The following is an 8,169-nucleotide window of genomic DNA, read 5'->3' on the forward strand; positions in this document are numbered from 1 at the left end:
AGTTTGGGGAGCTGACAGAAGAGACCTGAAACAAAGAAAATGCCAAAATAAAGAGGATGATTGCCTCCTACGTTTACCAAGGTACCTTAGTTGACACCATGGAGAATGGAAAAGGCAAGCTTTATGTCAACCTTAACAGAGATGCAAGGAGTCTAAGAATGTTGAACAATCAAATATGGCAATGTGTTAGAAGAATAATGTATAGGGATTAAGTAGGATTTGTCTCAGAAATGCAAGGATAGATCAATATTTGTGGGGAGGGTATCAATAGCTCACTGCATTAACACGTTAAAGGAGGGGGTGGGGAACACGCATTATCTCATTTTAAAAAAGCATTTGCAAACTTTTGTAAATGGGTGATTTTTGTCAAGCTAGGGATAAAAGGGAACATCTGTAATGCGGTACAGGGAATCCTCCAAAGGCTTACGGCAAACATCACATTTAATAAAGAGCTATTAGAAGCATCTAATTTAGTTAGGGGAAAAAAATGGCATTACTCTTATTACCATCACTTTTCACAATCATAATATTGTTCCATCAAATTAAGAATAATGTTAACATTAGAACAGGAAAAAATACTTGTAGCTATAATCATATTTCAAGTTCAAAGTGGCGTAAACTGAGTACATGCTAAAAACATTCCTATTATTTTTATGTCATACTAGAGGCCCAGTGCACATGAAATCGTGCATGCTTAGGGTCCCTAGGCCTAGCCTGGCCTCTCTTGCTGGGCTCTGCCGCCCTGTGATGCTACATGAAGCTCCCTGCCCTGGGACACTCTGGGATGCTGGTGGCCCCCTGACTGCTCTGCGAGGCTCCTCCCGCCCTGCCATGCTCCACAAAATTTGCTCCTACCCCACCACCCACCCCACAACTGTTCCATGAAGCTTGGCTGCTGGACGCTCAGTGAAACTCCCCCACCCCGTGACCACTGCTGCCTGATGACTTCATGAAACACCCCATCTCGCCACTGCTATGCTAAGCTTGCTGCTGCTCAGCAAAGCAGCCCACCTCTGCCACCACTGCTGCTGCCACTCAACAGTCTCCAGTCCCGCCCACCACCACTCCCCTTTCTTGGTGAGTGATTCAGGGGCAGAGGGGAAAAGGCGGGGGTAGGGGGGGGTAAGGGGGGTGGGGGGGAGGGGGGGTGGGAGCGGAGAAGGGACACGAACTGGCCATTTGTTCAATCGTGACGGCACCTAGCTGTTTTATATATTAGGATATCAATGTTTTAGAATGAGAGAGCGTTCATAAACTGCAGCATAGCCATGCTTAAAGTGAGGAGATTAAAAGGGGTTAGACTCAAGACACTGCTCTCTAAAAGAGACCCCTGACACAGAAACCCTAGTTGTGGTGGGTGACAGCCCTGCCATTGACACCCTTTTCTGCCTCCCCCTGGGGACAGGGACAGAGATAGCACTCTGTTTCAGGCTTAAAGATGGGGAGTTGGGAGGGACCTGCACCAAACAAGATAGACTTAGTTGCTCAGGCCTCCTGACATCCATAAGCTCACACACACGGGCTCATGAGTCTCAAAGTCAAAATGAGAGCTTAACTTTATGTAGTAAAACCTATCCCTTCCATGTGCCCTCATCACCAAGTTTCATTTTAGCTTAGAGATAGTGAGATCAAAGTGAGATTAAAAATAGTTTGTCCAAAGCTAAATGGCTAGGTAAAGGCCAGGTCTCCTGATCTGAATCTCATCATTTATTATTCACACATGTATACCCCATAACCAAGAAAAAAGCCAGTGGAAGTCTATTTCCCGGCACAACCCAGTACCTAGAAGGGCCAGTTCTTTATCAGCACTGTGTTGTAATGTATTAATTTCTGTTTTTATTACTTTTCTTATTGATGTTAAAAATATTTATGGAATTTGGCTAAAGCTATAGTTATACTTAAATGTCTTATAATATTTTTAAAAACATGTTTAAAATATTATCTAAAGCTATAAGTTTACTTCTGATATTTGATTAATTCTTTGATTCAGTAGCTAGAAGCAGAGCACTTTTAATTGCAAGGGCAGGGGAAATTGTTTTCCATTTCCGTTGGGTAAGCTGTATTCTCTTGTGACAATGTAATTTCTGCTCTTTGAAATTTAAGGTTCTCTGGCCTGACATACAATCTTTTTTTATTAGTCTTTTATGGCTGCTTAGAAAATGTATACTCTGTTAATAGGGTATAAAGTTCAATGTATAATTATCAATTTAGCACAGAGCTCCTCTACTCTAAGAAAATCATAGAGGCAATGAAGCCAACAGTCACATTCCTGGATGTATCCCAGAGTCTTCTCACAGATTCATAAATATTCCAGAATATTCATTTTGGTGTTGAAAAAAATTGGCAAAGAACCTAAATGTTCATTACAGGAAATGAAAAGTAAAATTACTGAAGTTGGAAACCATAAACTACATGCGGCATAACAACCACCACCAATCTTGGAGTGTTAAGTAAAAAATGAAAGATCTATAGCGTAATATCTTTTATGTAAATGAAAAGTACATATAAATTTTATATTACCCAAGTATAAATGCATATTTTCAGACATTTGATACACAGGGATTATCTAATGGACAGGTAGGAATGGGAGTAAAGAATCAAGGAGAAGGAGTGAAAAGGAAATCGGATGGGCTACAATAGTCCCAGTTTATATCATTTAATGTTTGATACTTAAGTGATCAGGCTCATGCAAGTCAGCTGTTTTATTCTCAGACCTTTTGCCTTCCCCTTTTCCTGCAAACTACTTTCCAGGCCCTGCTGTGAAGGACCATCTCTAAGACAGCCCTTAGGATCACTGATCTCTGCCTAGTACCCTCCCATGTTCATGCTTATCTTACACAAGATGAAGGTAGTAATTTCCCTTTGGGCCTTAATGAAGCAGGCATCTGTGTTGGGGAAACCCAAATGGCAAAGATGTTAAGAAAACCTCTGGAAATCGAGGTCTTGACCTTAAGAAATTGCATTTTACTAACAAGCATCTTCCCCAGCAAAGCCTCCAGATGAGAATGCAGCCCAGCCAAGACCTTGATGGAGACCCTGAAGCCAAGGTTCCATTTAGTTAAGCTGTGCCTGGATTCTTGACCCATAGCAACTGAGATAACTGTTGACTCAGGCTGCAAAGTTCATAATAAAGTCCTTATGCGGCAATAGATAACGATTATATTTGCCGAAGAGCTCCTGGCAAGGCTCACCCCGTGACCCACACTTATGTGATATTGGACAGTGGAGAAACAGAAGCTTGAGCATTTACCTTGTCTCTCAACTTAAGCACCATCTCACGGTGACTCCCTGTTGCCTTCTGTCAGGCAGCCTTCATGTACGCCCAGATTCCTGGGCTCTTGGACATCATATCCTCACTTTGTCTCATTAACATGTAGTCCTAGTGGCTGCCGATTGTTCTCAATCACTGGGTTACTGCTCTTCCTTTTTTAGAGGCATCTATTTAAGCCTTTCAATGGACAGGGCACTGAGGTAAGGAAAGCTGAGTTAACATTGGCAGACTTAAGGCCTTATCTTCAATGAATTTGTTCTCAATTTCTTAATAAAAGTATCATAAAAGTATATATCTAAAATATTGTTGACATACAAGGATCTAAGAGGAGTAATATGTCATTTATGGATGGGTAATTCACATTGTTAAACAGATGCCCATTCTGCCCCATTGATTTAGATTATCAACACAATACCAAACAAAATACCAGCAGCATTTTCCTATAGTAATTGACATCCTAAAATTCATATTGAAATGGAAATAGAACAGCCAAAGCAATTTTAATATGGAAGAACAAAGTTAATCTTTTAGCATCTGATTTCAAGACTTAATAAGGGGTCAGAGATCCAGGACCTGTGCCATCTGAAGGTGTTGAAACATGAATCCTTCATTCTTCTTGATTGCCCTTTACTTAGGAATAGCTTCAGCTGGTCCAAAACTTGTTGGAAGTTTAGAGGCACCTGGCACCGGTGGAAGGCAACGTACAGAAAACTATATGGCTCGAATGAAGAAGGATGGAGGAGATCAGTGTGGGAGAAGAATATGAAAATGATCGACCTGCACAACCAAGATTATAACCTAGGGAGACAGAGCTTCACATTGGCAATGAATGCTTTTGGTGACATGACCAATGAAGAGTTCATACAGGTGATGAATGGCCACCAGAACCAGAAGCCCAAGAGAAGGAGAGTGTTTCAGGAACCTTACGCTGCTGAAATCCCTCCAGCAAGTTGGTCCGAAGGTTGTGGGTTATTGTTAAGCTGAAATCCCCCCAGCCGTGGATTGGAGGAAAGAAGGCTATGTAGCCCCAGTGAAGAACCAGGGTCATTGCGGTTCTTGTTGGGCATTTAGTGCAACTGGTGCCCTTGAAGAACAGCTGTTCCAGAAAACTTGCAAACTTATCTCATTGAGTGAGCAGAAGCTTGTGGATTGCTCTCAGGCTCAAGGCAATGAGGGCCGCGATGGTGGCCTAATGGATAATGCCTTCCAGTATGTGAAGTCCAACGGAGGCCTGGACTCAGAGGAATCCTATCCATATCAAGCAAAGGTCGGACCCTGCAAATATAGGCCCAAGGATTCTGTGGCCAGTGTCACTGGTTTTGTGGACATCCCTGAGCAGGAGAGTGCCCTCATGAAGGTGGTGGCAACCATGGGGCCCATCTATGTTGCTATAGATGCAAGCCATTTTAGCTTCCAGTTCTATGAAGATGGCATTTATGATGAGTGACACTGCAGCAGTGTGGATCTAGATCATGGCATTCTGGGAGTTGGCTATGGCTTTGAAGGAGAAGACTCAAGTAACAAATGTTGGATTGTCAAGAACAGCTGGGGTGAAGCATGGGGCAAGAAGGGCTACATAAAGATGGCCAAAGTCCAGAAAAACCACTGTGGAATCACCACCACAGCCAGCTATCCTACTGTGTGATAAAGATAAAGAAAGCACTGACTGAGAACAGGATATCCAGAGGAAGCATTTCTATCTTAAAACTGACCACATTTTACTTAATGGGATACAACATTTGGAATCTTGAAGATCCAAACTGTGACTTGAATTCTGTGATGTTTTACATTGGTGAAAATGTTACCACTTCTTTTATAAGGATGTATAAATTTTTACCTTTTAAAATAAAACTTAATTTTTATTAAAAAAAAAAAAAAGACTTACTAAGGCATCAATAATCAAGGTTGTGTGGTATTGACATGTGAGATGATTTGTCAGGTTAGGCTTTCTGGGAAGCAGATGCTGAGAAAGAGTTGGGAATGCAAAGCTTTTGAGGGAGTATAATACATGTGACAGAAATAGGGAGGGAAGTTAGGGCAGGGGAAGCTATCATTTTACAATGTAGACCTGACAAAGTCTCTGAAGTGGAGAAAGTTTGCTTAAGAAGGGAGGCCAAACTGGACAAAAACAGCTGGATCATTGACCAAGGTGGTGGTACAATCAGGATTGGGGGCAACTCTGAAAAAATGACTCTGAAGAGCTAATATTTGGAGAGTGTCAGATAGCCACACTCCTTGTGCCCAAGCATTGAGTCCCTTCCCGAGTACATCAGTAGAATATTGAGTGCAGAAATAGGCTCCACACATGTGTTCAGTCTTTAACAAGGCACTGACAATTCAATGGAGAGAGAATATACTTTTATATTAAACATTACAAAAACAAGTATTCATATGGAAAAGTTAACCACATATTCTGCAAGTTATACCTCAACTTATACATAAAGGCTAACTTTGAAAACACACACACACACACACATATTATTGACTTTAGAGAGAGAGGAAGGGGGAGGCAGAAAGAAAGAAGCAGCAGTTAGCCTGCACATCCCTGAATGGGGATAGAGCCCACAATCTGGGCATGTGCCCTGACTGGGAATCAAACAGGTCACCTCTGGGTGCACAGGATGACACTCAAACAATTGAGCTATACCAGCAAGGCAACTACTGAACTTTTATAAGACTGTTAATGACTACTAGCTGTAGCCAGCCACATGTTGCTGTGGCTCAGTCTGGTTAACTGGAAAAGAAAGAAAAGAGAAAGCACACATTTCTAATATGTTTAATTTCACAATGCTTGTGGGTATACAATATATATATATTTTTTACATTCAAAATGAAAACTTTATTGCAAAATTTAGGACACAATAGACTTCACAGAACAACAGAAATAAAACAATTCCAAGACACTGGAGTGTGACATCACAGCTGACAGGTTAGTACTCCTCACCCTCATCCTCTCCCTCAATACTATCTGCTCCAACCTCCTCATAATCCTTCTCCAGGGCAGCCATGTCCTCACAGGCCTCAGAAAACTCTTCTTCCTCCATGCCCTCACCCACGTACCAGTGGACAAAGGCATGCTTGGCATACATCAGGTCAAACTTGTGGTCCAGGCAGGACCAGGCCTCAGCAATAGCTGTGGGGTTGCTCAGCATGCACACCGCTCGCTGCACTTTGGCCAGGTCTCCACCAGGGACCACAGTGGGGGGCTGGTAATTAATGCCAACTTGAAACCGGTGGGGCACCAGTCCACAAACTGGATGCTACGCTTGGTCTTGATGGTGGCAATGGCAGCATTGACATCTTTGGGGACCACATCATCACGGTACAAAAGGCAGCAAGCCATGTATTTACTATGGCAAGGGTCACATTTCATCATCTGGTTGGCTGGCTCAAAGCACACATTGGTGATTTCAGCTACAGTGAGCTCCTCATGGTAGGCTTTCTCAGCAGAGATGACGGGGGCATATGTGGCCAGCGGGAAGTGGATGCAGGGATAGGGCACCAGGTTAGTCTGGAATTCAGTCAGATCAACATTCAGGGTCCCATCAAACCTAATGATGGAGGACACAATCTGGCTAATAAGGCAGTTAAGGTTAGTGTAGGTTGGGCGCTCAATATCGAGGTTTCTACGACAGATGTCATAGATGTCAACCATGAAGGCACAATCAGAGTGCTCCAGGGTGGTGTGGGTGGAGTTGTAGGGCTCAACTACAGCTGTGGGGACCTGGGAGGCTGGGTAAACAGGAGAACTCCAGTTTGGACTTCTTGCCATAATCGAGAGATATTCCATCAGCAGGGAGGTGAACCCAGAACCAGTTCCCCCACCAAAGCTGTGGAAAACCAAGAAGCCCTGACGGCTCGTGCAGTGGTCAGCCAGTTTCCGAATTCGGTCCAGGACGAGGTCAATGTTCTCCTTGCCAATAGTGTAGTGTCCACGGGCATAGTTATTGGCAGCATCTTCCTTGCCTGTGATCAGCTGCTCAAGGTGGAAGAACTGGCGGTAGGTACCAGTGCGAACTTCATCAATGACTGTGGGTTCCAGGTCTACAAACACTGCCCTGGGCACATGCTTGCCAGCGCCTGTCTCACTGAAGGGGTTGAAGGAGTCATCTCCCCGACCAATGGTCTTGTCACTTGGCATCTGGCCATTGGGCTGGATGCCGTGTTCCAGGCAGTAGAGCTCCCAGCAGGCATTGCCGATCTGGACACCAGCCTGGCCAACATGGATGGAGATGCACTCACGCATAGCTGAGACTTGTAGGGCTCGGAGGAGCTGAGAAATGAGAGGGATCAGGAACGAGGACCTCCCACTGACAGATTTCCAAGGAATCCGGGGGAGAAGTCTATTTTTGTTGTTCCATTGTCTGTGCAGATATAGAGATTGTCTGGTTTGCTGACTCTAGAACATGCAACGTATAATTGTCCATGTGAGAAGTAATCTGTGGTCTAGATCTAAACTGCACAATTCTAAAGATTGGCCCTGAGCTTTGTTGCAAACACCAATTGAATTGGGAATTGCACTCTCTTAAATTGAAATGGCATATCCATTGGAATCATAGGAATTCGAGGAATGAGGACATCTTTACCTTTGAAAAGTCCTGTCAAGACTGTTGCTTCTACGACATTGCTCATTAATATTTTTACTGCAAAGCTTTGGCTGGTTGATATTTCACAACATGATAATTGGCAAGCCGATTTTCAATTGCAACAGAAGTACAATGAAAGTTATGTTTGTAGTACTACCGGTAGTAGCTAGCAATACTGACAAAGACTGATTGCTCAATGTCACCACAGTCCTGAATCATTTGGCTACAAGGAGAGATAAAGTATCGACTCATAAGGCCTAAATTTGCAAACAGGAGGTGGCATACCTGGGATTCCACCTGAAGCAGGATCCC

The 8,169-nt window shown here is 43.4% G+C and overlaps 2 pseudogenes across 2 annotated transcripts; one reads left to right on the forward strand and one right to left on the reverse strand.

Moving 5' to 3' along the window:
- The first annotated feature begins 3,869 nt into the window (after nucleotides 1-3,869).
- Nucleotides 3,870-4,916, forward strand: LOC311625183 (procathepsin L-like; annotated as a pseudogene). The gene is made up of 2 exons: nucleotides 3,870-4,220; nucleotides 4,267-4,916. The product of its transcript is annotated as a procathepsin L-like (transcript).
- A 1,170-nt stretch (nucleotides 4,917-6,086) lies between these two features.
- On the reverse strand, nucleotides 6,087-7,598 carry LOC311625190 (tubulin alpha-1C chain-like; annotated as a pseudogene). The gene has a single exon. The product of its transcript is annotated as a tubulin alpha-1C chain-like (transcript).
- Nucleotides 7,599-8,169: the final 571 nt, after the last annotated feature.

This window comes from Pipistrellus hanaki (assembly GCF_964339955.1).
Source record: "Pipistrellus hanaki genome assembly, chromosome: 7".
NCBI lineage: Eukaryota > Metazoa > Chordata > Mammalia > Chiroptera > Vespertilionidae > Pipistrellus > Pipistrellus hanaki.